The sequence below is a fragment of the Mobula birostris genome, chromosome 3 (assembly GCF_030028105.1).
Source record: "Mobula birostris isolate sMobBir1 chromosome 3, sMobBir1.hap1, whole genome shotgun sequence".
In the NCBI taxonomy this organism is placed as follows: domain Eukaryota; kingdom Metazoa; phylum Chordata; class Chondrichthyes; order Myliobatiformes; family Myliobatidae; genus Mobula; species Mobula birostris.
In genome coordinates, this window is record NC_092372.1 from 23,401,435 (window position 1) to 23,429,336 (window position 27,902).

The following is a 27,902-nucleotide window of genomic DNA, read 5'->3' on the forward strand; positions in this document are numbered from 1 at the left end:
ACTGTATCACCTCCTGAACTTACAAGTTGACTCTACTCAAATCATCTGTCATGAGATTTTGACCCCCTCAACTTTCATGTTTGGGTTCCTTTAGACTTGCAACGGTAACATCAGCAATATTTTGTAATTTGTTTCAACATAGCAGTATTGATAGCAATACACATCAAAGTTGCTGGCGAACGCAGCAGGCCAGGCAGCATCTCTAGGAAGAGGTACAGTCGACATTTCAGGCCGAGACCCTTCGTCAGGACTAACTGAAGGAAGAGTTAGTAAGAGATTTGAAAGTGGGAGGGGGAGGGGGAGATCCAAAATGATAGGAGAAGACAGGAGGGGGAGGGATGGAGCCAAGAGCTGGACTGTTGATATGGCAAAAGGGATATGAGAAGATCATGGGACAGGAGGCCTAGGGAGAAAGAAAGAGGGAGGGGTGAAGCCCAGAGGATGGGCAGGGAGTATAGTGAGAGGGACAGAGGGAGAAAAAGGAGAGAAAGAAAAAGAATATACATATATAAAAATAAATAATGAACGGATGGGGTACGCCGGGGAGGAGGGGCATTAACGGAAGTTAGAGAAGTCAATGTTCATGCCATCAGGTTGGAGGCTACCCTACATTATTAAGTATAGATATTTTGGAATCCAATTGCTCTTCAGGGGCATGATGGCTACATTTGATAAATTAAAGTTTGTTGAGTTTCTTCTGAGAGCTCTTCAAATGACTGAGGAGAATGATTTCAAGACGATCTCATCCTAGAAGTAATAAAGCAGAAAGTGCTGGAAACGCTTAGCGTATCAGGCAGCATCCATGGAGAAAGATAAAAGAAAGTCAATTTTTCAGGTCAATGACCTTTCATCAACAATGCAATCGTAAGGCATTGTCTCAACACACCTAGACTTTAGCTGTAGGTGTAATATGTTAGCCTGACATTGTCTTCCTGTCATTTGAACCTTCTGTTAGCAAATGCAGAGATTCCTATACTCAGTTTTCTGGTGGGTCTGGCCCCCAGCTGACTGGGCTTGTCCCACCAGCATTATTTAAGTTGGTTTATCTCATAACTTCTGATGGGATTAGATTCCTTGGGAATGGATTTCATCACCATAAAGCTGAATCAGCTGATCAGATCTTGGCGAATTTACAGTGGAAAATTCGTATTGGAGCTTTGTGTTAAGAACCATTTTGAAAGAGGTAACAATTGCATTCTTAGCAACCAAGTTAACTTTTGCCCCCAATTTTTTTACTTTCTTTACACATATTAGCAACAGTTCAAGAAGGCAGCCCACCGTTACTACCTTCTCAAGTGCAAATAGGGATGGGCAATTAAATGCTGGTTCAGCCCTGCAAACCAAACGTCCCTAGAATGAATAAAAAATATAAGGTCAATGTGTCAACTTACTACATCAAAATGATAAGAAATCAATTTATGTCAAAAAATTCTTCAATATTGAAGTAATTTTTAACTCTCCCGTTATAGCAGAGTATTGATGAGCAGACTGGTAAAAGTTTCGGTGAAGCTTTCCTATTGATATCTGGCTTCATCATTTGTTTTTCAATTTTAACTTGCTTTTTTGAAAGACCAAATCAGAGAAAGAGGGTCTGCCCACAGACGGGACCAAAGAGTTAATTTATTCCTTTTTTAAACAGTCTTTGAAGGGCCAACAGGAATGTGATTATAAGAAAAAAAAAATCCCCAAAGAGACAGAAGGAAAATAGTGAAGTAATAACGTATTAACACAGTAGGCCACTCTACTTTGTCTCACAAGCTGTTTTATTAAATAAAAGAGACTAATGTTAGAGTTAGCACAGTATTAATAAAATGGTTATTTACAGCTGTACCCTCTGTCCCCTGCTGAGCAGACTCTCAAGCACCAGAGGAATTCACAGATGTGAATAAAATATTTAGTAAAATTTTCTTTATTAGATTCTTATTCCTTAATGTTTAATTGAATAGCAATAATGGACAATCTGAGTAGAGTAGGCTGTAATTGAAGAAGGCAGGGCAGTCTGATAGCAGTTCTCATCCTTCAGTCAAGCTGCCTGTCTTAATTCATCACCTGTTGTATTTTGTTTGATCTATGGCTACAAAGTACAGAAATCCACACTTTAAATTGTTCTTCTTTATGTCAGAAAAATTGTATTCTGTTTTTATCTCAATTTTTTTAGCTTACTGTGGTAAGCTTACATGAACCTTCTGCACCAGTCATACCTCACCAAAATGCCTATCTTTCATGTGTAACTCCAATCCATGAGAGATACAATGCTATTGATCAGGAGAGGTCATAAAAACTAATCCTGATTCCATTCTTACCTGACAGCCAGCAGACACTGGGTCATATTCAGGATCATTTGGAACTGATCCTTGCTGATGGTGTTCTCCCTAGACCATGGCAATGAAGTTAATTTTTATACCAAGTTGCCTTTTCAGCAGCAATCAATTAAATCAATAAGATAGATTAAGTAATAAATTCAACATAACACTGGATTTTTATCAGAATGCAATTATAATTGTTGCTGAATCATTATTTTCTTTTTCTGTTGTATCTTTATAATTTTCACAGAATCAAGTTATGTGTCAGTGGCTCAAGGGGCTATCGTGCCTGAATGTGTCCAGTCAGATTTCTGGAGTAACCCAAAAAGACACAAATCTTTCTTTTTCACATTTCAACCCAGAAAAGAAATCGTTTTTCAACTGAGATATTCTGAACTTGTGGGTGTTCTCTGAACGGATTTCTAGGCAATAGTTCTACAGGCCAATTATGTTGCATAGTTGGCATCAATGAAATGCGGTTTAGTTTTGCATGTTATGTACAGATTAATTTGGGTATGGAGCTAAATTCAAGCTAGTGGTATAAAATCACTTTCTCAGGCGGGCTTCACGCTGCAGAGTTTGCAGAAGCAGAACTAGCATTATAATTCACCTTAATATCAACCATTAAAAATGAGAAAGACATGAACTTGTAAAACTTAAAAAAATGTGAAAGAATCAATGCATATTGTTAATTTGTGAGATGGTTTTACAGATAAAGGTTTTGCATCTTCAGTTTTAATAAATGGTGAGAATATTCAGATAATACATGCACATAATTGTATTATGTTATACAAAAATTAATCAACTATTTTCAGAAACACACGCTCACTCATAAACACAACAGATGTGCACTTTTTTCTCCAAAAATACCAAGCGGGGGATTTAGTGCTAAAGCTGTCAGCACATGAAGCTCTGGCCCATGCATGAATCTCATTTCTCACAGTTAAAGGCACACTGCATTTTAGTGCTCTTTTATGTATTGATCTCAAAACTGCAAGGTCTATATAAATATAAATATATGTATTTTTCTAGTTTTACAACAGATATGTAAATACCATTATATTTTACTATAAGAAAACATCTACAACCAAAATATGTGCTGATTGTTGGCTAAAGCATTGCCTTTTAATGTTGTCTTAATAGACCATATCATAAGACGTAGGGAGTAGAATTAGGTCATTCAGCCATTCAGAATTAGTCTGCTCCACCATGACATCATGGCTGATTTATTATTATCCCTGAACCCCACTCTCCTCATTCTCCCCATAATATTTTGTCACCAATACTAATAAAAAAACCTGTTCGCCTCCATTTTAAATACACCTGGTGACTTGGCCTTCACAGCCATTTGTTAATCAATCCTGCTGGAGGAACTCAGCAGGCCATGCAGCATCTATGGAAAAGAGTACACAGTTGATGTTTCGGGCCGAGACCCTTTGTCAGGACTGAAGGGTCTCGGCCCAAAATGCTGACTGTTTACTGTTTTCCATTGATGCTACCTGGCCCGCTGAGTTCCTCCAGCGTTTTGTTTGTAATACTTGGATTTCCAGCATCTGCAAGTTTTCTCTTGTTTGTTAAGCAATCCTATTTTAATTTCTTCTAATTCCAAATACAATAAAATAATGTCATTCGCAAAAGCAAGGAAGCTAAATCCATTCTTCTATTCTTAAATAAATAAACAATAATTTGGATAGAATTAAAATAAACCAGTATTTTTTTGGTAATATGTCCAACACTGTCTTGGCAAGAACTATTGTAAATCGAAATATTGGGCTGAAGTCTGGAAGAAAATGACATGGAGAGTTCAGAGTGAGGACATTGTAACAGTATGTGCATTGTTCATATATTCAGACCTGGGAGCCTAAAACAAAATCAACATTGTAGCTTTAAGTGTAATATTTTGGACATTTGTCTTATATATGGATCACTAGCACCCAAAATCCTGTTGACAAGTTTGGAATCCTGGATGAAAATAACATCTGTTCGGTGGAACTCTGGCCAACACTCAAAGGCATGATGATCTAAATTGTTACCTTCAACAGCATATACAGCAATTGAATTGCAATTAGTATTAAGTGTTTTTTTGGGTGATTTACCTTCCTGCAGAAATATATTACTTTTACATGATATTTCAGTCTGTTGTTGTATTTATTTTGATTACTGGGCTCAAAGTTGCCTTTTAGTAACCAGATGGGAAACTTGATCTCATTAATTTCATTAATACAATACAATTAATACAGTTAATACAAGACAAGACAATATAACTTCAGTCCAGGTGAGAGTTGCAATGTAAACAACAGGAATTCTGCAGATGCTGGAAATTCAAGCAACACACATCAAAGTTGCTGGTGAACGCAGCAGGCCAGGCAGCATCTCTAGGAAGAGGTACAGTCGACGTTTCAGGCCGAGACCCCTCGTCAGGACTAACTGAAGGAAGAGTTAGTAAGAGATTTGAAAGTGGGAGGGGGAGGGGGAGATCCAAAATGATAGGAGAAGGCAGGAGGGGGAGGGATGGAGTCAAGAGCTGGACATGTGATTGGCAAAGGGGATATGAGAGGATCATGGGACAGGAGGCCCAGGGAGAAAGAAAGTTGGGGGGGGGGAACCCAGAGGATGGGCAAGGGGTATAGTCAGAGGGACAGAGGGAGAAAAAGGAGAGTGAGAGAAAGAATGTGTGTATAAAAATAAATAACGGATGGGGTACGAGGGGGAGGTGGGGCATTAGCGGAAGTTAGAGAAGTCAATGTTCATGCCATCAGGTTGGAGGCTACCCAGACGGAATATAAAGTGTTGTTCCTCCAACCTGAGTGTGCCTTCATCTTTACAGTAGAGGAGGCCGTGGATAGACATGTCAGAATGGGAATGGGATGTGGAATTAAAATGTGTGGCCACTGGGAGATCCTGCTTTCTCTGGCAGACAGACCGTAGGTGTTCAGTAAAACGATCTCCCAGTCTGCGTCGGGTCTCGCCAATATATAGAAGGCGACCCAATATGTAGGAGGACATCAACCGTCTCCACTTCACCGCACCTTGTTCCCATTCCAACCTCACTCTTTCCGAACGCTCTGCTCTCCACTCCCTCTGCACTAATCCTAACCTTGTTATTAAACCCGCCGATAAGGGGGGTGCTGTTGTAGTCTGCTGTACTGACCTCTACCTTGCCGAGGCACAGCGACAACTCGCGGATACCTCCTCTTATTTACCTCTCGATCGTGACCCCACTAAGGAGCACCAGGCCATTGTTTCCCACACCATCACCGACTTTATCCGCTCAGGGGATCTCCCATCCACTGCTACCAACCTTATAGTTCCCACACCTCGCACTTCCCGTTTCTACCTCCTACCCAAGATCCACAAACCTGCCTGTCCTGGCAGACCTATTGTCTCAGCTTGCTGCTGCCCCACCGAACTCATTTCTGCATACCTCGACACGGTTTTGTCCCCCTTTGTTCAATCCCTTCCTTCATATGTTCATGAAACTTCTCACGCTCTTAAACTTTTCGATGATTTTAAGTTCCCTGGCCCCCACCGTTCACCATAGATGTCCAGTCCCGATATACTTCCACTCCCATCAGGAAGGTCTCAAAGCTCTCCGCTTCTTTTTGGATTCCAGACCTAATCAGTTCCCCTCTACCACCACTCTGCTCCGTCTAGTGGAATTAGTCCTTTCTCTTAATAATTTCTCCTTTGGCTCCTCCCACTTCCTCCAAACTAAAGGTGTAGCTATGGGCACCCGTATGGGTCCTAGCTATGCCTGCCTTTTTGTTGGCTTTGTGGAACAATCTATGTTCTGAACCTATTTTGGTATCTGTACCCCACTTTTCCTTCACTACATCGACGACTGCATTGGTGCTGCTTCCTGCACGCATGCTGAGCTCGTTGACTTTATTAACTTTGCCTCCAACTTTCACCCTGTCCTCAAGTTTACCTGGTCCATTTCCGACAACTCCCTCCCCTTTCTAGATCTTTCTGTCTCTGTCTCTGGAGACAGCTTATCCACTGATGTCTACTAAAAGCCTACTGACTCTCACAGCTATCTGGACGATTCCTTTTCTCACCCTGTCTCTTGCAAAAATGCCATCCCCTTCTCACAATTCCTCCGTCTCCGCCGCATCTGCTCTCAGGATGAGGCTTTTCATTCCAAGACGAGGGAGATGTCCTCCTGTTTTAAAGAAAGGGGCTTCCCTTCCTCCACCATCAACTCTGCTCTCAAACGCATCTCCCCCATTTCACGCACATCTGCTCTCACTCCATCCTCCCACCACCCCACTAGGAATAGGGTTCCCCTGGTCCTCACCTACCACCCCACCAGCCTCCGGGTCCAACATATTATTCTCCATAACTTCCGCCACCTCTAACGAGATCCCACCACTAAACACATCTTTCCCTCCCCCTCTCTCTCTGCTTTTGCAGGGATCGCTCCCTATGCAACTCCCTTGTCCATTCGTCCCTCCCCACTGATCTCCCTCCTGGCACTTATCCTTGTAAGCGGAACAAGTGCTACACGTGCCCTTACACTTCCTCCCTTACCACCATTCAGGGCCCCAGACAGTCCTTCCAGGTGAGGCGACACTTCACCTGTGAGTCGACTGGGGTGATATACTGCGTCTGGTGCTCCCGATGTGGCCTTCTATATATTGGCGAGACCCGATGCAGACTGGGAGACCGCTTTGCTGAACACCTACGCTCTGTCCGCCAGAGAAAGCAGGATCTCCCAGTGGCCACACATTTTAATTCCACATCCCATTCATATTCTGACATGTCTATCCACGGCCTCCTCTACTGTAAAGATGAAGCCACACTCAGGTTGGAGGAACAACACCTTATATTCTATCTGGGTAGCCTCCAACCTGATGGCATGAACATTGACTTCTCTAACTTCCGCTAATGCCCCACCTCCCCCTCGTACCCCATCAGTTATTTATTTTTATACATACATTCTTTCTCTCACTCTCCCTTTTCTCCCTCTGTCCCTCTCACTATACCCCTTGCCCATCCTCTGGGTTCCCCCCCTCCCCTTTTTCCTTCTCCCTGGGCCTCCTGTCCCATGATCCTCTCATATCCCCTTTGCCAATCACCTGTCCAGCTCTTGGCTCCATCCCTCCCCCTCCTGTCTTCTCCTATCATTTTGGATCTCCCCCTCCCCCTCCCACTTTCAAATCCCTTACTCACTCTTCCTTCAGTTAGTCCTGACGAAGGGTCTCGGCCTGAAACGTCGACTGTACCTCTTCCTAGAGATGCTGCCTGGCCTGCTGCGTTCACCAGCAACTTTGATGAGAGTTGCAATGTGCAAGTTCTAGTCCAGGTTTATTATGTGTATTTTCTAAGATCTCTTGTAAGTGAGATGTTTTATATTCTCTAAGTATTTTCCATTGCGGATCTTTTGGATCTCCATTAATGATGTTGAACTGTTTGCCAACCTTGGCAGTAACCTTGCAGACCAGTTGAGGAGACACTGTCAGTGCACAGTTGTTGGTGTTTCTCCCTGGGCCTGCTTGCATTTACATAGGCCCCTGTTCACTTGCCTCGGTCCCAATTGGCTATCCTAGTTAACCTTTGAGTTCTACAGGATCAGTTGTGGAGACCGCAACAAGAACTACGTTGGCCAGACAGAACATAAACTCTCAACAAACCGGCAATATGGAGACATGATCCACTGTTACTGAGAAGACTGAGAAGGACACCACTTTCACTGGGACACTGCAGAGGTTCTGGTGCAGGCAAACATCAAGCAGGCACGAGTATTTTTAGAAGAGTGGTTGTCTTCTGATAATTCTGTAAACAAACATATTGAAATAGTCGCCACCTATGAACCTCTAAGAGCCAAAGAAATGCAAGCCCACAGAATTCAAAGGTCAAGTGAAGGGGTAGCCAGTCAGGATCGAGGCGAGTGAATGGGGTGGGGGCCATATAAATGTGAGCATTCCCAGAGAGAAACACCAACAACTGCACACTGGGGATGACATCTCAACTGGTGATGAAACATCTGCGAGGTACTCGCTAAGCTCGATGAACACTGCAACATCAAATGCCTCAACCCCAACTACCAATCTTCACCATCATCTCCATTTATTTCTGCAAACATCTTTGTTTATGTTACGTGAGTAAAGGTTTGAGCAGGGACCCTGCAATATAGTTTTATGATGATGAACTATCTCTTGCACATTGACTTGAAAAACCCTGATGTTGTATTAAAAACTCAGCTAATATTTATCAAATCATTCCCCATCCATGTAGGTGACTATGATGGGACATTTTTGGTAAGATCTGTTTTCCTGTATTACAAATTAAAAGATTTCTCAAACACATTCCAACTTCTATAGTCAAGTGCATTGTTTAAATATATACCAAATAAAAAAAGATGAAACATAGATGCAATTTTCAATGAGGGTCTTCATTCGTCGAGTTAAATTGTGTAATTTGCTTATATTTATATTGTTTAAGATGTAAGGTGGCAGGGGTTGACACCCATAAGGTTCTGTATTGCTCTGGACTAGAATGGGAAGCACACAAGTGTCTCCTCATAAGCACCCGGAGAATGCTCTCAGTTTAGTCATTAGGGTGTCCAGATTGTTCCAAGAGGTGTTTGTGGTAGACATAATTCTGGGACAGAGCTTGATTTTAGCTACAGATTCAGGACAAGTCCTGGTTCTGTGCTTGTACACAATGATTGAAGTCATTTGCTGTGGAACAGAAGAAAGCATATCACACAAATCACCCTGAAAATTAGACAACACTAATGCACAGACATTTTATCTAATGCATTTGATCTAATTTGGAGCTGAAATATTTTGTAACAATTACAAAGACAACTTTAGGGTGCAGAGGAGAATTAACAGGAACCTGCCATGATTAGAGAGCATGTCTTGTGAGGATAAGTTGAGGCTTTTCACTTTGGAGTGAAAGAGGAAGTGAGGTGGCTAATACGAGGGGACCTAAATTTAAGGTGAGTGGAAGTAAGATCAGGGATGTGTCAAAGGAAAGTTTTTTTTACATTACATGGTGGGTGCTTGGAATGCCCTGCCTAAGATGGTGGCAAAGGCTGATATATCAGGGGTAATTAAGAAACGTGGATCACAGAAAAATGAAAGGCTACATAGGAGGGAGGGTTGGATTGATTTTAGAATGTAGAACATACAACAGTACAGCTCAGGAACAGGCACTTCAGTCCACAATGTTGAGCCAAAGCAATTCAATTAGTTTTCAAATGGTCAACTAAACTAATCCTTTCTGCCTACACAACCTGCATATCCTCCCATTTCCCTCACATTCATGCGCTAACTGAAGTCTCTTAAAAGTTCCTAATCTGTCTCCCTCCAACACCACCCTAGGCAGTGTATTCCAGGCACCTACCCTGTGTAAAAAAAGTATTATTAACATACGTATACATCATACAACCTTGAGATTTGTCTCCCAACAGGCAGCCATGGATCAAAGAAACCCAGGAGATCCCATAAGTAAGAGAAAACTGTAGGACACTCAATGAACCGAAAAAAAAACCACATCATGCAAATAGTCGACGTTACGGGCCGAGTCCTGACGAAGGGTCTCGGCTCGAAACGTCGACTGTACCTCTTTCTAGAGATGCTGCCTGGCCTGCTGTGTTCACCAGCAACTTTGATGTGTGTTGCTTGAATTTCCAGCATCTGCAGAATCCCTCGTGTCATGCAAACAGTAACCACAAGCAAATGAAATCCACTGAAATCCGGAAAGGTAGTCCCATAGTTCAGCATAGCTCAGCACAGAGCTGAGTCGTGGAGCAGTGAACTGAACTGGCCCGTCCCTCACCTTAGGCCCTAACACCTCGATCTTTTCAATCTGGCCCGTGCCTAAACCAATGTGCAAACATTGGGTTCAATCGGCTTGACATGCTCTGAGGCCAAGACCCCATTGCCTTGATTTGGCCTGTAAATGACCTTTCCAATTCGGGCCTGCACTTAAGTCTCTGTCCAAGCATCAAGTTCAGTCGAATCAGTACACTCTGGTGCCCGGACCTGACCACCTCGATTTGGCCTTTGGTTCAGTGTCTAAGTCAATCGAAACTTGGATCTTCCTCACTCTCAGCGAGGGGCCCACTGCCTTGCCATGACTCATTTCTACCACATCAAATTGCCTCCAGGTCCAAACGGAAGTTACAAACTATTACCTGTGATGGATTCACCAGTGCCATCTTATACCATCTGTCTACTTTGTCTATGCCTCTCATAATCTTATAAACCTCTATCAGATCTCCTCTCAGTCTCTGCCGCTCCAGAGAAAATGACCCAAGTTTGTCCAACTTCTCCTGAGTTTTGAACTCAGTGCCTCAGCTAATAAAAACAAACATTTCAAACATGCCACCCAGCCTTCTTCACCACTCTGTCAACCTGTGTAACTACTTTCAGGGAGCTATAAACTTGGATCCTAAGATCCCTCTGCTCACCAACACTGTTAAGTGTCTTTCTCTTAACAGTGTACCTGCCTCTTTACATTTGACCTACCAAGGTGCAACACCTCACACTTGGCCGGGTTGAACTCCATCTGCCATTTCTCCACACAGAGCAGCAACTGGTCTATATCCTGCTGTATTCTCCATCAGTGTTCTGCATTATCTACAACTCTTCCAAACTTTGTATCATCTGCAACTTACTAACCCACCCATCTATATTTTCATCCAACTCATTTACAGGTATATACTTCAGAAAAAGCAAAGATCCCAATACAGATCCCCACAGAGTACCACTAATCACCTCCTGCTAGAAGTCCCATTGGCTACTACCCTCTGTCTTCTATAGGCAAGCCAGTTCTGAATCCAAATTGCCAACTTACCATTGATTCCATGCATCTTAATCTTCTGGGTGAGCTTCCCATGCGGGACTTGTTAAACACGTTACTAAAATCCATGTGGACAACATCCACAGTTCTACCTTCATTAATCACTCTCATCACCCCGTCAAAAAACCAAATCAAGTTAGTATGACACGACTTTCTCCACACAATGCCATCCTGACTCTCCCTAATTAGGGTATGGTTTTCAAAGATTCAAATTACCAAATGTTCATAAATCCTTTCCCTAACAATTTTCTCCAGTAACTTCCCTACCACTGTCGAGAGACTTACGAGTCTATAGTTTGAAGGATTATCCATGGTTCCTTTCTTAAATAATGAAACAATATTTGCAACTCACCAGTCCTCGGGGAACTCACATGTGGCTGGAGAAAACATGAAGGTATTGGTTTAGGACCCAGCAACCTCACCTCTTGCCTCCCTCAATAACCTGGGGTATATCCCATCAAGCTCTGTGGACTGAATGCTCTTTAAGAGACCAACACTACCTCCTCTTTTACCTTGGAATGCTATAGCTTATTAATACACTCAGCACTGACCTCTGTATCCTCCCAATCCGATCCTCCCCATCCATTTCATTGGTAAATACTGATGTTAAGTGTTCATTAAGTACCTCACCTACATCCTCCACATCCTAGTTAATGTTCTCCCATTTATCCTACTCTCTTCCTAGTTATCCTCTTGATACATGTATAGAATGCTTTGGGATTCTCTTTAATCCTAATTGCCAAGGGTTTTTCATGGACCCTTCTGGCTTTCCTAATTCCCTTCTTGAGTAATTTTCTGGCTTCTTTATAATCCTCCAGGACTCTGCTTGATTCTAATTTCCTAAGCTTTGCACGCTTTTCCCTTTCTTTTCTTGAATAAGTTCATCACCTCTCTCGACACCCAAGGTTCTCTGACCCTGCCATCCCTGGCCTTCCTTCTTACTGGAACATGCCTGTCCTGTACACTGTGCAGTTGGTCTTTAAACGTCCTCCACACGTCAGATGTGGATGACCCTATTGTTTTTGCACCTTTACTTAATCAGCATGTATATCTGTTTCTCAATGTTCCACTGCCTATTGGAGGGTCTGTAGTACAATCTCATCAAAATTTCTGCACCATTCCTATTTTTGAGTTCTATCCATATACGTAGAATCAGAGGACAAACCTTCCATTATGTCCCCTCCGAGTGCAGCTGTGATTAGTAGTGCAACTTCCCCCCTATTTTACATCCCTCTCTATCTTTTCTAAAACATTGAAACCATGGGACATCAAGCATTCATTCCTGTCCCTCTCTCAACCAAGTCTCTGTAATGGCCACAACATCATAGTTACATGTACTGATTCATTCTCTAAGTTCATCACCTTTACCATAATACTCCTAGCCTTAAAATACACACATCTGAAACTATTTTTTCCCATCATATCTATTACTTTGATCTTGACTGTTTTTACTGGGTCTGACATCTACCTTCCTCTCCATCCCTGTACTTTCTGACCGGGTGCTCTGTTCCCAGAGGGGAACAGAGGGAGTATATCTATGTGTAGGATGGGGATTGTTGTGATCATAAATAGTGATAACTCTTGCAGTAGGTAAAAAGATCGGCACAACATCATGGGCTAATAAATAAATATTATAATGTGACTTCACAATGTCAGGGCAGTACTTGACTTATCATCTTCCTTGGGGCCCTGCAGGTTCCTTTTGAGGCTGGATTTCACAACTTTTCTGTTCTGGAACATGTGAAGCTTCTGAAATGTGGGACATTGTAACTAAGCAATATGTAAAATTTGAAAGCAATATAATAATAACTGATGTAATATTTGCAGTTCTTTTTTTTATTGCCTCAGTGACTATCCTTAAGTCATTGTACTTTGCCTTAATATCCCTGGATAACCTAATCCATATCCAAACAGCACAGACTGAATGTGGTTCATAGTCCATTGAGGTTTATAGTATGCAAGGTAAATCTTCTGCAAAAGCTGTTGATGCTGATAATCTGAAATAAAACCAGACCATTTTTGACTTATTCGGTAGGTTAGGCAACATCAGTAGAGAGAGAAAGAGAGTTAACATTTTGAGTTGAATATCCTTCAGTAGAAATAGGAGAGAAAAAAACAAGATAGTTTTATATTCAGAAACATAGAAACATAGAAACATAGAAAATAGGTGCAGGAGTAGGGCATTCGGCCCTTCGAGCCTGCACCGCCATTTATTATGATCATGGCTGATCATCCAACTCAGAACCCCGCCCCAGCCTTCCCTCCATACCCCCTAACCCCCGTAGCCACAAGGGCCATATCTAACTCCCTCTTAAATATAGCCAATGAACTGGCCTCAACTGTTTCCTGTGGCAGAGAATTCCACAGATTCACCACTCTCTGTGTGAAGAAGTTTTTCCTAATCTCGGTCCTAAAAGGCTTCCCCTCTATCCTCAAACTGTGACCCCTCGTTCTGGACTTCCCCAACATCGGGAACAATCTTCTTGCATTTAGCCTGTCCAATCCCTTTAGGATCTTATACGTTTCAATCAGATCCCCCCTCAATCTTCTAAATTCCAACGAGTACAAGCCCAGTTCATCCAGTCTTTCTTCATATGAAAGTCCTGCCATCCCAGGAATCAATCTGGTGAACCTTCTCTGTACTCCCTCTATGGCAAGGATGTCTTTCCTCAGATTAGAGGACCAAAACTGCACACAATACTCCAGGTGTGGTCTCACCAAGGCCTTGTACAACTGCAGTAGTACCTCCCTGCTCCTGTACTCAAATCCTCTCGCTATAAATGCCAGCATACCATTTGCCTTTTTCACCGCCTGCTGTACCTGCATGCCCACTTTCAATGACTGGTGTATAATGACACCCAGGTCTCGTTGCACCTCCCCTTTTCCTAATCGGCCACCATTCAGATAATAATCTGTTTTCCTATTTTTGCCACCAAAGTGGATAACTTCACATTTATCCACATTAAATTGCATCTGCCATGAATTTGCCCACTCACCCAACCTACCTAAGTCACCCTGCATCCTCTTAGCATCCTCCTCACAGCTAACACTGCCACCCACCTTCGTGTCATCTGCAAACTTGGAGATGCTGCATTTAATTCCCTCATCCAAGTCATTAATATATATTGTAAACAACTGGGGTCCCAGCACTGAGCCTTGCAGTACCCCACTAGTCACCGCCTGCCATTCTGAAAAGGTCCTGTTTATTCCCACTCTTTCCTTCCTGTCTGCTAACCAACTCTCCACCCACACCAATACCTTACCCCCAATACCGTGTGCTTTAAGTTTGCACACTAATCTCCTGTGTGGGACCTTGTCAAAAGCCTTCTGAAAATCCAAATATACCACATCCACTGGTTCTCCCCTATCCACTCTACTAGTTACATCCTCAAAAAATTCTATGAGATTCGTCAGACATGATTTTCCTTTCGCAAATCCATGCTGACTTTGTCCGATCATTTCACCGCTTTCCAAATGTGCTATTATCACATCCTTGATAACTGACTCCAGCAGTTTCCCCACCACCGACGTTAGGCTAACCGGTCTATAATTCCCCGGTTTCTCTCTCCCTCCTTTTTTAAAAAGTGGGGTTACATTAGCCACCCTCCAATCCTCAGGAACTAGTCCAGAATCTAACGGGTTTTGAAAAATTATCACTAATGCATCCACTATTTCTTGGGCTACTTCCTTAAGCACCCTGGGATGCAGACCATCTGGCCCTGGGGATTTATCTGCCTTCAATCCCTTCAATTTACCTAACACCACTTCCCTACTAACATGTATTTCGCTCAGTTCCTCCATCTCACTGGACCCTCTGTCCCCTACTATTTCTGGAAGATTATTTATGTCCTCCTTAGTGAAGACAGAACCAATGTAATTATTCAATTGGTCTGCCATGTCCTTGCTCCCCATAATCAATTCACCTGTTTCTGTCTGCAGGGGACCTACATTTGTTTTTACCAGTCTTTTCCTTTTTACATATCTATAAAAGCTTTTACAGTCCGTTTTTATGTTGCCTGCCAGTTTTCTCTCATAATCTTTTTTCCCCTTCCTAATTAAGCCCTTTGTCCTCCTCTGCTGAACTCTGAATTTCTCCCAAAAGTTGGCACAGGAATGGATTCGGTAAAGTGAGTATCTCTGATTGGCTGAGGTTGGGATTCTTGTGATTAGAAATAGTGATGACGTCATTTAATTGATAAAATAATGAAGGCAGTTTAGACAGAGAGATTTTTGCTTATAATTGTTGAATACTATCATATTATCCTGGTGAAAAGATTGTCATTTGTACATCCTTGGATGCTATCATTCCAAAACTTAATCACTTCACTTCTTAGACCATAAGATTACAGGACGTGGAACAGAATTACGCTATTTGGCCCATCACGTCTGTTCCATCATTCCGTCATTCCACCATTCTCCTCCCTCCCCCCCATAACCTTTAACGCCCTAACTAATCAAGAACCTATTATCCTCTACATTAAATATACCCAATGACTTGGCCTCCACAGCCACCCATGGCAATCAATTTCAAAGATATTCCACCCTTTGGCTAAAAAAATCTTCCTCATGTCATTTCTAAAGGGATATCCTTCTATTCTAAGGTTGTGCCCTCTAGTCCGAGATTCCCCACTATATGAAGTATCCTCTTCATGTCCACTCTATTCGATGAGTTTCAATGAGATCCCCTCCCACCTTATTCTTCTAAACTCCAATAGGTACACATCCAAAGTCAGACAAACAATCCTCATGGGTTAACCAGTTCTTCACGTGGTTAGTAGGTATTCTGTAAAAAAATGATGATGTACTCATGACTTTACTCAGCTTATAAATGACCCTGATGAAGGGTCCTGGCCCAAAACGTCGACTGTTTACTGTCATGACATAAAAGAAATTATCTTGATGAAGGGTCTTGGCACAAGATGGTGACTATTTACTCTTTTTAATAGATGCTGCCTGGCCTGCTGAGTTCCTCCAGCATTTTGTGTGTATTACTTTGATTTCCACAATCTGCAGATTTTCTCTTGTTTGTCACTCTATATTGAATCAGGCCACAATAAGCCATTTAAGCACATTGGCTCCTTTTTCAGATGTTCAAAAGTTCAAAGTTCAGAGCAAATTTATTATCAAAATACATACAAGTATATGTCACCATACACAACCCTGAAATTTATTTTTTTATTTCCGGTATTCACAGTAAATACAAGAAACTCAGTAGAATCAGTGAAAGACAATACCCATCAGACTACAACAAAACTATGCAAATACAATCAGAAGAAAAAAGAAATAATGATCTTAAATAAATAGGCAATAAATATCGAAGATATGAGATAAAGAGTACTTGAGATTGAGTGAATGCATATTTGGGACTCAGTTTTCAAGTATTTATTTCAGATAGATTTCATTGCAAATATTAATAATCTTTCAATCATGCAATGCTCAAATGGATAAAAGTGACTACTGTAAATGTGATTTGCAACAAATGTCTTTTTCTTTGATTCTTTTTGCAAATGCCAGTTTTGTCACTTAATCAATCAAAATGCTGCGAGTTCACTACAAAAAAAACTCTTTTTCATCCAAACCATTTTAGGTAGTTAAATTTTGTTTGACTGGGAAATGGTAAAGCAATTGACTTTTGAGCATTTGACAAGAAAATTTGTTTATGGAAATTTATGTTTCTCAACAGTCATCAACAGAGCACTGAAACCTTGAAGGCAAAGCATAACGCTGTAGGACTGTGGGAACAGGAAGGATATAGAGAGCCTAGTGACATGGTGTCATGACAACAGTCTTCCCCTCAATGTCAGCAAAACAAAGAGGTGAAGATGGTTGAGTTCCTAGATGCAAACAACAACAAAGCATGTCCTGATCCAATACTATGGCTAAGGAAAAGCACCAACACCTCTACCTCCTCCGGAGGATAAAGAAGTATGGAATGTCCCCATTGACCCTCAACATTATGGCTTGGTATGGCAACTGTTCTGCCCAAGACCACAAGAAGCTGAAGAAAGTTATGTAAACACAACCCAACACATCACGAAAACCAACCTCCCCATCATGGTCTCTGTCTATATTTCTCACTTTGTCGGTAAAGCAGCCAGCTTAATCAAAGACCGCATCAGCCACAGCCATTTTCATTTTGCCTCCCTCCCATCAGGCAGAAGATACAAAAGTTTGAAAGCACTTACCATCAGGCTCAAGGACAGCTTCTATCCCACTATTATAAAACTATCCAACAGACCTCTGCTACAAAAAGATGAATCTTGAATTAACAATCGACCTCATCTTGACCATGCACCTTATTGTCTGCCTACACTGCACTTTCTCGGTAACAGTAACGCTACAGTTTTCAATCTGTATTCTACATTGTTATTGGGCGCTACCTTGATGTACTGATGTAATGAAATAATCTACATGAATAAAATGCAAAGCAGAAGTTTCACTGTATTTCCATATCACCCCTCAATCCACATCACTATTCAGTTAGTTTATGGATGGTAAATGTAAAAGTAACATTTGAAGTAAAATAATTTACTGTCTACAAATTGAGTCCCAAACTTTGTCCACCAAATCCACATTGTAGTGTTGCCTGATTTTAACCTTGAAAGGCTTTACATTGAGTTTTAGACAATATTTTTAAACTGCAGTAGTTTGGCCCTTGGAAATGTGATTAATTATACAGCCACACAGTTAGTCACAACATAAAAATGTTGAGTGAACTCGGCCTTTTTTCCTTGGAGCGATGGAGGATGAGAGGTGACCTGATAGAAGTGTATAAGATGATAGGAGGCATTGATCGTGTGGATAGTCGGAGGCCTTTTCACAGGACTGAAATGGCTAGCACGAGAGGGCACAGTTTTAAGGTGCTTGGAAGTAGGTACAGAGGAGATGTCAGGGACAAGTTTTTACGCAGAGTGGAATGGGCTGCAGGCAATGGTGATGGAGGCAGATAAGATAGGGTCTTTTAAGAGACTCCTGGATAGGTACATAGAGCTCAGAAAAATAGAGGGCTATGGGTAACCCCAGTAATGTCTAAGGTAAGGACAAGTTTGGCGCAGCATTGTGGGCTGGAGGGCCTATATTGTGCTGTAGGTTTTCTATATTTCTTCTATGTTTCTGTAAAAATGCTTGCCTTTTCTTTGTAGGCACAATTGAGGTATTAGCATTCTGAGAACTTAAGTAGGAAATACACCAATTTCTTTAAAGGTAAATTCAATAACATTGCATAACAATAATAAAATATATAAACAATACAAACCTCTCCATGTAATTAAACTAAACATTCTGATTTTCTTTATCTTCACCTTTCTTTGAGATATGAGGGAAGTTTCAAAATAATTCCAAGCAATTTCAAGATGTGAAGGTATTTGGTTGTTTTGTCAACTCAGAATGCTCAGTATCTTCTTTGATCTTGAGGGTATCTATTTTGAATTCACTAACTGTGCACTACCTTTAAAACGCTTCAAAGACTAATTGTTTTCATGAATGCTGTAGAGTTGTCCATGCATGGCAATTACTTCTCCCATCTACATGGTACATGGGATGACTTGCTTGCTCATTTGTTTATTATGTTGCACTAAAGTGGTGCCCACAGGATGTTATGGGATTTCACTTGCCTCATACTTCCACATTTTCCTTGTCTTTATCATCCCGCATGACTTGCACAAATGAAGGCGCAGCTGGAAATATTACTGTCCGTTGGCACTCACCTGTAGTTTCATAAATGGTAACAAAGTCCCTGCTTCAATAACTTGCCATCAGCAGGAGCGGCAGGGGTGACTCTTTCAAATGGGCACCGTGGTAGCGTAGCAGTTAGCACAACGCAATTAAAGCTTGGGACATCAGCCTACAGAATTCAATTCCAGTGTACTCTGTAAGGAGTCTGTATGTCTTCCCTGTGGAATGCATGTTTTTTTTTTTCAGGACCTCTGGTTTCCTCCCACAGTCCAAAGACATACTAGTTAGAATCTTGACCCAAAACTTCAACTGTTCATTCATTTCCATAGATGCTGCCTGACCTGCTGCGTTCCTCCTGCATTTTCTGCGTTTTGCCTTGGATTTCCAGCATCTGCAGATTTTCTCATATTTTTGCACAGGAAGAAAATTGGTCATGATAAATTGTCTTGTGATTAGACTTAAGGATTGATGGACAGTATGACTCAAAGGGCCAGAGGGGCTACTTCTCGCTGTATCTCAATAGACAGATAGCTAAAATAAATAAATAACTAAATAAATCTGTGGCATGAGTCTCTCCATTCACATAGCCAGTGAGAATTCATTTTGCAATGTGCAACACATGAGTGCTTTGAAGTCATTACAGTTGAACCATGGTCTATTATGCACCCTCAATGTTTGTGGAATACCAAACAGTGAAATGAAGAGATTAAGCTTTCAAATGGTAGCTACTATGGATATAGAATTGGCAATTTCTACACCAGGGAAATATCATACTGTTCAACAGCTATTAACAAAAATCAGCAGACTGTAGGTCTGCAAAACAAAACCCCCAGTTCTTTGAGTAACTATGACACTTGTCATCCTATTTTTCTAGGATTAACATTATAGTTGCTAACGTGTTGTTGATTTTGTGTTCAATCATACAAGCTACTCTTGGGCACCATCCCTTCAACATTCAAGAATACTTACTTTTCATGATTTCTCAATACCTAACAACAAATATAACACATTCTATTCTGTAAGTGACTTCTGGGTTAAATGCAATTACCTCACAACACGAGACCTAAGGAGAGTACAAATCTTGCTGTGTAGGCGTTACATCATGACAGAAAACTGTTACCGAAGATGTGCTTTTGTTTGTTTTCATGTTTGTTTTGCTGTCATATTTAGCTTCATTGATTTATTGCAGCTTTAATTTCGTTGAATATCATTTTGGGAAATATGCTCAAGTTCAGGTAAATGGAATGCTATTTTGCGAACTTTTCTAATGACTCATGAGAATGATTCATCCAAGAGGACCACAGACTTGTCGTGGTCTGGAGGTTTGTGTGCTTCAATGACTCAGAAAGCTATGCTGGCTGGAGCTAGGGCTTTTTGCTTTGGTTCTTGGTAGAGTCACCCATGCCAAACATGTCAAGGGGTAGAGGCTAGACTAAGAGTGGTCCACTGATCTTCAGGGATCTGAGGTTCACCTCAGAGCTCATAGTCTTGACTTGTCAAACAAAACTGTTATGCAGAGTCCTTCTACATCTGGCTATGATGGTATTCTTGAGTCTCTACCCAGGACTTGCATGGCTGACAGTAGCGAAAAACGAGAGGAAGCCACCAACATGATGAAGGAGGCACTGAACATTGGCGGAGATGGAGAACCTTCATTGCTGCCCTAAACACCGGCGGCATTACAGGGAGTAAATGTGCAATCTCTACATTGTAAAGAGCTGGAATTCAGAAGAATATCAAAGTTATCTAAGATTAGACATAAACAAAAATAGGAACAGGATTGACCATATGGCCTTTTAGGCCTGCTCTTCCATCCATGGTGACGATCAATTATTGGGGACATTTAAAGCAGAATTAGATAAATTTAAGATAAATAAATAAACTAGGGAATAGAGTGCTTTGGAGTACTAACACAGAGAACAGAAAAGGCTTGGGGCAAATCATTCATGATCATATTGAATGGGCAGTCTCGAGAGGCTGAGTAACCTGTTCTTTCATTTTCTTTTGTTCATGTGTTATGAAATTCGAGTGAATCTTCTCCACAAATCTTCTCCATGACTGCGCAAGCACATGGATGTCAGCCAGTTAGAACAGCAAGAGGAGTTTAAAAGGAGGCAGTTATTTCTTCAGTGGTTTGATCGAGGCATGACTGCGCAAGCGCATGGACGTCAGCCAGTTTGAACAGTGAGAAGAATTTAAAAGGAGACAACTTTATAGAGCGGTCAATGGAATAGAGAGAGACAGTGTAGGATGGCTTTGACTCAACGGGGCTTCGGCGATAGTGGGTAGAGGCAAGGTAGCTTGCCTGTGTAGAACACAGACAGGAAGTATGTGTGTGAGGCTGGTGATCTGTGCTCACTGTCAGATGTGGGAAGTCCTGGAGACTCCCAGCCTCCCGGATGGCCACATCTGCACCAGGTGCATCGAGCTATAGCTCCTTAAGGACTGCGTTAGGGAAATGGAGATGCAGCTTGATGACCTTTGTCTGGTCAGGGAAAGTGAGGAGGTGATAGAGAGGAGCTATAGGCAGGTGGTCACACTGAAGCCTCGGGAGACAGATAAGTGGGTAACATTCAGGAGAGGAAAGGGGAAGAATCAGATACTAGAGAGTATCCCTGCGGCTGTTCCCCTTAACAATAAGTACTCCTGTTTGAGCACTGTTGGGAGAGACGAACTACCTGGGGGAAACCACAGCAGCCGTTCTTCTGGCACAGGATCTGGCCCTGTGGCTCAGAGGGTAGGGAAGGGTAAAGGATGGCAGCAGCGATAGGGGACTCTATAGTTAGGGAGTCAGACAGGCGATTCTGTGGACACAGTAGAGAAATGTGGATGGTAGTTTGCCTCCCAGGTGCCATGGTCCAGGATGTTTCTGATCGCGTCCACGATATCCTGAAGTGGGAAGGAGAACAGCCAGAGGTCGTGGTACATATTGGTACCAACGACATAGGTAGGAAAAGGGAGGAGGTCCTGAAAGCAGACTACAGGGAGTTAAGAAAGAAGTTGAGAAGTAGGACCTCAAAGGTAGTAATCTCGGGATTACTGCCTGTGCCACACGACAGTGAGTGTAGGAATAGAATGAGGTGGAGGATAAATGCGCGGCTGAGGGATTGGAGTAGAGGGCAGGGATTCAGATTTCTGAATCATTGGGACCTCTTTTGGGGCAGGTGTGACAAAAAGGACAGTTTGCACTTGAATCCCAGGGGGACCAATATCCTGATGGGGAAGTTTGCTAAGGCTTTTGGGGAGGGTTTAAACTAGAGTTGCTGGGGGGTGGGAACCAAACTGAAGAGACAGAGGAAGGGGTGGTTGCCTCACAAATAGAGATAGCTTGGAGACAGTGCGAAAGGGAGGATAGGCAGGTAATAGAAAAGGGACACACTCAGGTAGATGGTTTGAGATGTGTCTATTTTTCTGAACAAATTGGATGAGCTTTGAGCATGGATCAGCACTTGGAGCTATGATGTTGTGGCCATTACAGAGATTTGGATAGCTCAGGGGCAGGAATGGTTACTTTGAGTGCCAGGTTTTAGATGTTTCAGAAAGGACAGGGAGGAAGGCAAAAGAGGTAGGGGCGTGGCATTGTTGATCAGAGATAGTGTCACAGCTGCAGAAAAGAAGGAAGTCATGGAGGGATTGTCTACAGAGTCTCTGTGGGTGGAAGTTAGGAACAGGAAGCGGTCAATAACTCGACTGGGTGTTTTTTAAAGACCTTCCAATAGTAACAGGGACATCAAGGAGCAGACAGGGAGACAGATTCTGGAAAGGTGTAATAATAACAGGGTGTTCGTGGTGGGAGACTTTAATTTCCTAAACATCAAATTGGCATCTCCCTAGAGCAAGGGGTTCAGATGGGGTGGAGTTTATTAGGTGAGTTCAGGAAGGCTTCTTGACACAATATGTAGATAAGCCTACAAGAGGAGAGGCTGTACTTGATCTGGTATTGGGAAATGTACCTTGTCAGGTGTCAGGTCTCTCAGTGGGAAAGCATTTTGGAGATAGTTATCACAATTCTATCTCCTTTACCATAGCATTGGAGAGGGATAGGAACAGACAAGATAGGAAAGTGTTTAACTGGAGTAAGGGGAAACATGAAGCTATCAGGCAGGAACTTGGAAGCATAAGTTGTGAATAAATGTTCTCAGAGAAACGTATGGCAGATATATGGCAAAAGTTCAGGGGATATTTGAGTGGCGTTCTGCATACGTACTTTCCAATGAGACAGGGAAAGGATGGTAGGGTACAGGAACCATGGTGTTCTAAGGCTGTTGTAAATCTAGTCAAGAAGAAAAGAAAAGCTTACAAACGTTTCAAAAAATTAGGTAATAATAGAGATCTAGAAGATTATAAGGCTAGCAGGAAGGACCTTAAGAATGAAATTAGGAGAACCAGAAATGGACATGAGAAGGCCTTAGCACACAAGATTAAAGACAATACCAAGGCATTCTACAAGTATGTGAAGAGCAAGAGGATAAGATGTGAGAGAATAGGACCTATCAAGTGTGACAGTGGGAAAGTGTGTATGGAACCGGAGGAATAGCAGAGGTACTTAATGAGTACTTTACTTCAGTATTCACTATGGAAAAGGACCTTGGTGATTGTAGTGCAGACTTGCAGCAGACTGAAAAGCTTGAGCATGCAGATATTAAGAAAGAGGATGTGCTGGAGCTTTTGGAAAGCTTCAAGTTGGGTAAATCACCGGGACTCAATGAGATGAACCCCAGGCTACAGTGGAAGGTGAGGGAGGAAATTGCTGAGCCTCTGCCAATGATCTTTGCATCATCAATGGGAACGGGGGAGATTCTGGAGGATTGGAGGGTTGCGGATGTTGTTCCCTTATTCAAGAAAAGGAGTAGAGATAGCCCAGGAAATTATAGACCTGTGAGTCTCGCTTCAGTGGTTGTTAAGTTGATGAAAGATATCCTGAGAGGGACGATTTATGAACATTTGGAGAGGCATAATATGATTAGGAATAGTCAGCATGGCTTTATCAAAGGCAGATCGTGCCTTAAAAGCCTGATTGAATTTTTTGAGGATATGACTAAACACATTGATGGAGGTAAAGCAGTAGATGTAGTGCATATGGATTTCAGCAAGGCATTTGATAAGGTACCCCCTGCAAGGCTTATTCAGAAAGTAAGGAGGCATGGGATCCAAGGGGACCTTGTTTTGTGGATCCAGAACTGGCTTGCCCACAAAAGGCAAAGAGTTGTTGTAGCTGTGTCATATTCTGCATTGAGGTTGGTGACCAGTGGTGTGCCTCAGGGATCTGTTCTGGAACACCTTCTCTTTGTGATTTTTATAAATGACCTGGATGAGGAAATGGAGGGTTAGGTTAGTAAATTAGCTGATGACACAGAGATTGGGGTGTTGTGGATAGTATAGAGGATTGTCAGAGGTAACAGCGAGACATTGATAGGATACAAAACTGGGCTGAGAAGTGGCAGATGTACGAACGTTTGTAGTTCAACCCAGATAAGTGTGAGGTGGTTCATTCTGGTAGGTCAAATATGATGGCAGAATATAGTATTAGTAATAAGACTCTTTGCTGTGTAGAGGATCAGAGGGATCTTGGGGTCCAAGTCGATAGGACACTCAAAGCTGCTGTGCAGGTTGACTGTGGTTAAGAAGGCATACAGTGCATTGGCCTTCACCAATTGTGGGATTGAGTTTAGGAGCCGAGAGGTAATATGGCAGCTATATAGGACCCTGGTCAGACCCCACTTGGAGTACTGTGCTCGGTGCTGGTCGCATCAGTTACAAGAATGATGTGGAAACCATAGAAAGGGTGCAGAGGAGATTTACAAGGATGTTGCCTGGATTGGGGGGCATGCCTTATGAGAATAGGTTGAGTGAACTTGGCCTTTTCTCCTTGAAGTGACAGAGGATGAGAGGTGACCTGATAGAGGTGTGTAAGATGGTGGGAGGCATTGATCACGTGGATAGTCAGAGGCTTTTTTCCCAGGGCTGAAATGGCTAACACGAGAGGGCACAATTTTTAGATGCTTGGAAGAAGGTACAGAGCAGATGTCAGGAGTAAGTTTTTTTTACGCAGAGAGTGGTGAGTGCTGGAATCGGCTGCAGGTGACAATGGTGGAGGCGGATACGATGGGGTCTTTTAAGAGTCTCCTGGATAGGTACATGGAGCTTAGAAAAATAGACGGCTCTAGGTAACCCTAGGTAATTTCTAAGGTAAGGACATTTCAGCACAGCTTTGTGGGCTGAGGGGCCTGTATTGTGCTGTAGGTTTTCCATGTTTCTACATGGTGTCCAATGCAATGAATCCCTCCTGATACTATAGCAAACAGAAATACACACACTACTCCAAGCAATTACTTTTTTATATAATGTTGTACCATAATCTTTTTTGAATTGTCTTCTATGATCTGCCTAATGCAGACTGATATCCTTCATACAAAGTGTCTTGGCCTAAAACATCGACTGTTTATTCCTCTCTGTAAATGCTGCCTGACCTGTTGAGTACCTCCAGCATTTTGGATCTTCAGCGTCTACATAATCGCTTGTGTTTGTGGTATTCCCATGTCTCTTTCACCAATTTACCTGCCTGTGCTGCCACCTTCAGGGATCTTTTGACTTGTGCACTCCTCATTCTTTATCTTCCCTGGGACCCTACTATTCATTGTCTTGTTCCTATTAATCCTCCCAAAGTGCATCACCTAGAACATAATATCTTCTTGTGATCTAAGAATGCCTTCCTCACCCTTAACAGCATCACCTATTTTCATCTTATCTAACTATTCCTCCTACCTTCTCATCAATTATAATAAGCAGTAAGAATCCCTTTACTAATCCCTATAGTGCATCACAGGCTTAAAATCACACACAAAAACAAAATATCTTTGCCTCCTATTACTAAGTTAATTTTGGATTTAATTTGTCAATTCGTCCTGGATGCTATTGGCCCTAAGCTTTGAGACTAGACCCATAAATAAGGACAGTGCAACTACATCATATGCACTGCTTTCTTCAATGCACTCTGATACATCTTCAAAAGGGAAAAAAAAACAAACTGGTCATAGGGGATGTCTTCTTAATAAAACCATTGTTAGTTAGATAGTGATGGGGCAATGGAGATGGGTTGTATTGTTGCATCTGAAATTCATGTCAGGATTCAGAGCTGGAATAGAACCTCAAACTTCCACTATAAAGTATGTCTAATGCAACCCACAAAGCATGAATTTCTGAAATCACTGGTAATTGCCCGCCGTCCATGTGTTCTTTATTTATTGAATTTCTTAACCAGCAACCTATTTTTTCTTCAATTCTATTTATTTATTTGTATTGAATTTAAAGAACAACTTAACAATCAGTCAATTACCATCAGAAGTTTTTTCATATTGGTACCTCTGCTGAAGCCCTACACTGGACAGTGGTGAGTCTCACAGCAGGATAATTTCTATGATATTCTGAAAAGCTAAGTACCTCTTATACAGGACATTATCAAGCACCTCTGGAGATCAATATAAATAACACATATGGACACCTCCTGTCCTATGCTTAGTCAAATCTTCAAAAAAATCTATCAAGTTCTTGAAGCATTTGGTTTTTCCATGAGCAACCCAAAGTGTTTTAAGGTGTTCAATCACTCTGTCTTCAGTTATAGACTTGAGTAATTTCCTGACATCAGCTGTTACGCCAACTGCTCTACACCTCCCTAACTTCCATTTCTTACCTTCCTTAATTACCAAAGTAACATGCACAAGTTCAACTGTAGACTGCTGCAACATTCATGGACTCAGGGTCTTGGACTATGTTCTAGAGGGAATATATTTTACTGATATCTTGCTGACTTACATGTGCTATAGGTGCTTTGAGCTGTGTATGACTGTTTCTTACTGTGATTGCAAGTTGGCCCCAGAGTAATGCTCTCTTGTTTGGCTCTATTCATGGGTAATTCTGTATGGTTGAATGACCGTTAAACCTGAACTTGAATTGGAATTTTTCTGTATTAAGGGAACTTTAGAAAATGAGGATCAAGACACCTTTATTGTTTTCACCCAGTTCCTTCAAATCTCTGAAACTTAACTCAATTCTCCTCAAAGATCTGTTTCATTTTATGCACATTTTTATTTTATTTGTTTTTAGTTTGCTGCCATTGATTCAGGAAATCTCTGGAACAATGTTAAGTTCCATGGAAACTCCTCCTCTCACTTTACTATATTCATTGATGCATATATTTATTTATATTCTCATTTAAAATATGACAGTATTATAGATTTTTAAATCTATATTTGTTTCGCTTTCCTGTTTTTATTTACATTACTTAGTCTCCATTTTACACATTGTACTTAATCAAAGTATTTGACAATTTCCCGATTTTGGAAATAATTCCCTTATGTTTTTCTCTTGAGTACTTCTGTACCACTCCCTTACCCATTCTCGCACACCACAACATTCTTTGTGAAGGCAGAATCCAACACACAACAAAGGAAACTAGGCTCAATGACAGAGCATCCCAGATTTGGTTGACCTCATTCTTCACCAACACTCATAACTTTGTGTTCCATTACTTAGAGTCCATGCTCTGAAAATCTGTTTGGGATGCCACTGTAGTGTAGTGGTTAGCATGCCGCTTTTACAGCTCTGAGCGTCAGAGTTCAGAGTTCAATTCCAGCGCCCTCTGTAAAGTCTTTGTGTGTCCTTCCTGTGAACATGTGGATTTCGTCGGAATGCTCAATTTTCCTCCCATGTTCCAAAGACATTCCAGTCAGTAGGTTAATTGGGTATTGTAAAATGTCCTGGGATTAGGCTAGTGTTAAATATGTAGGTTGCTGTGTCATGTCACCCAATGGGCCTGAAGGGCCTGTTCCATCATAATAATTATTTTCTTTATTCCACCTTATCTCTCTAGCCCCTTCTAGACAACACAAAATTTATCTGCATGACCAATATTAAGTTGTAGTTCAATCTAAATCAATATCATGGCTGTGCATATATAATTTCCTCCATAATGCACACTATCAAAATGAACAAAATAAACTTTAGGATTGGACAGTACACACAAAATGCTGGAGGAACTCAGCAAGTCAGGCAGCATCAATGGAATAATCCTTCTCCTCCCTCCATCTTCTTATTCTGGCTTATTCCCCCTTC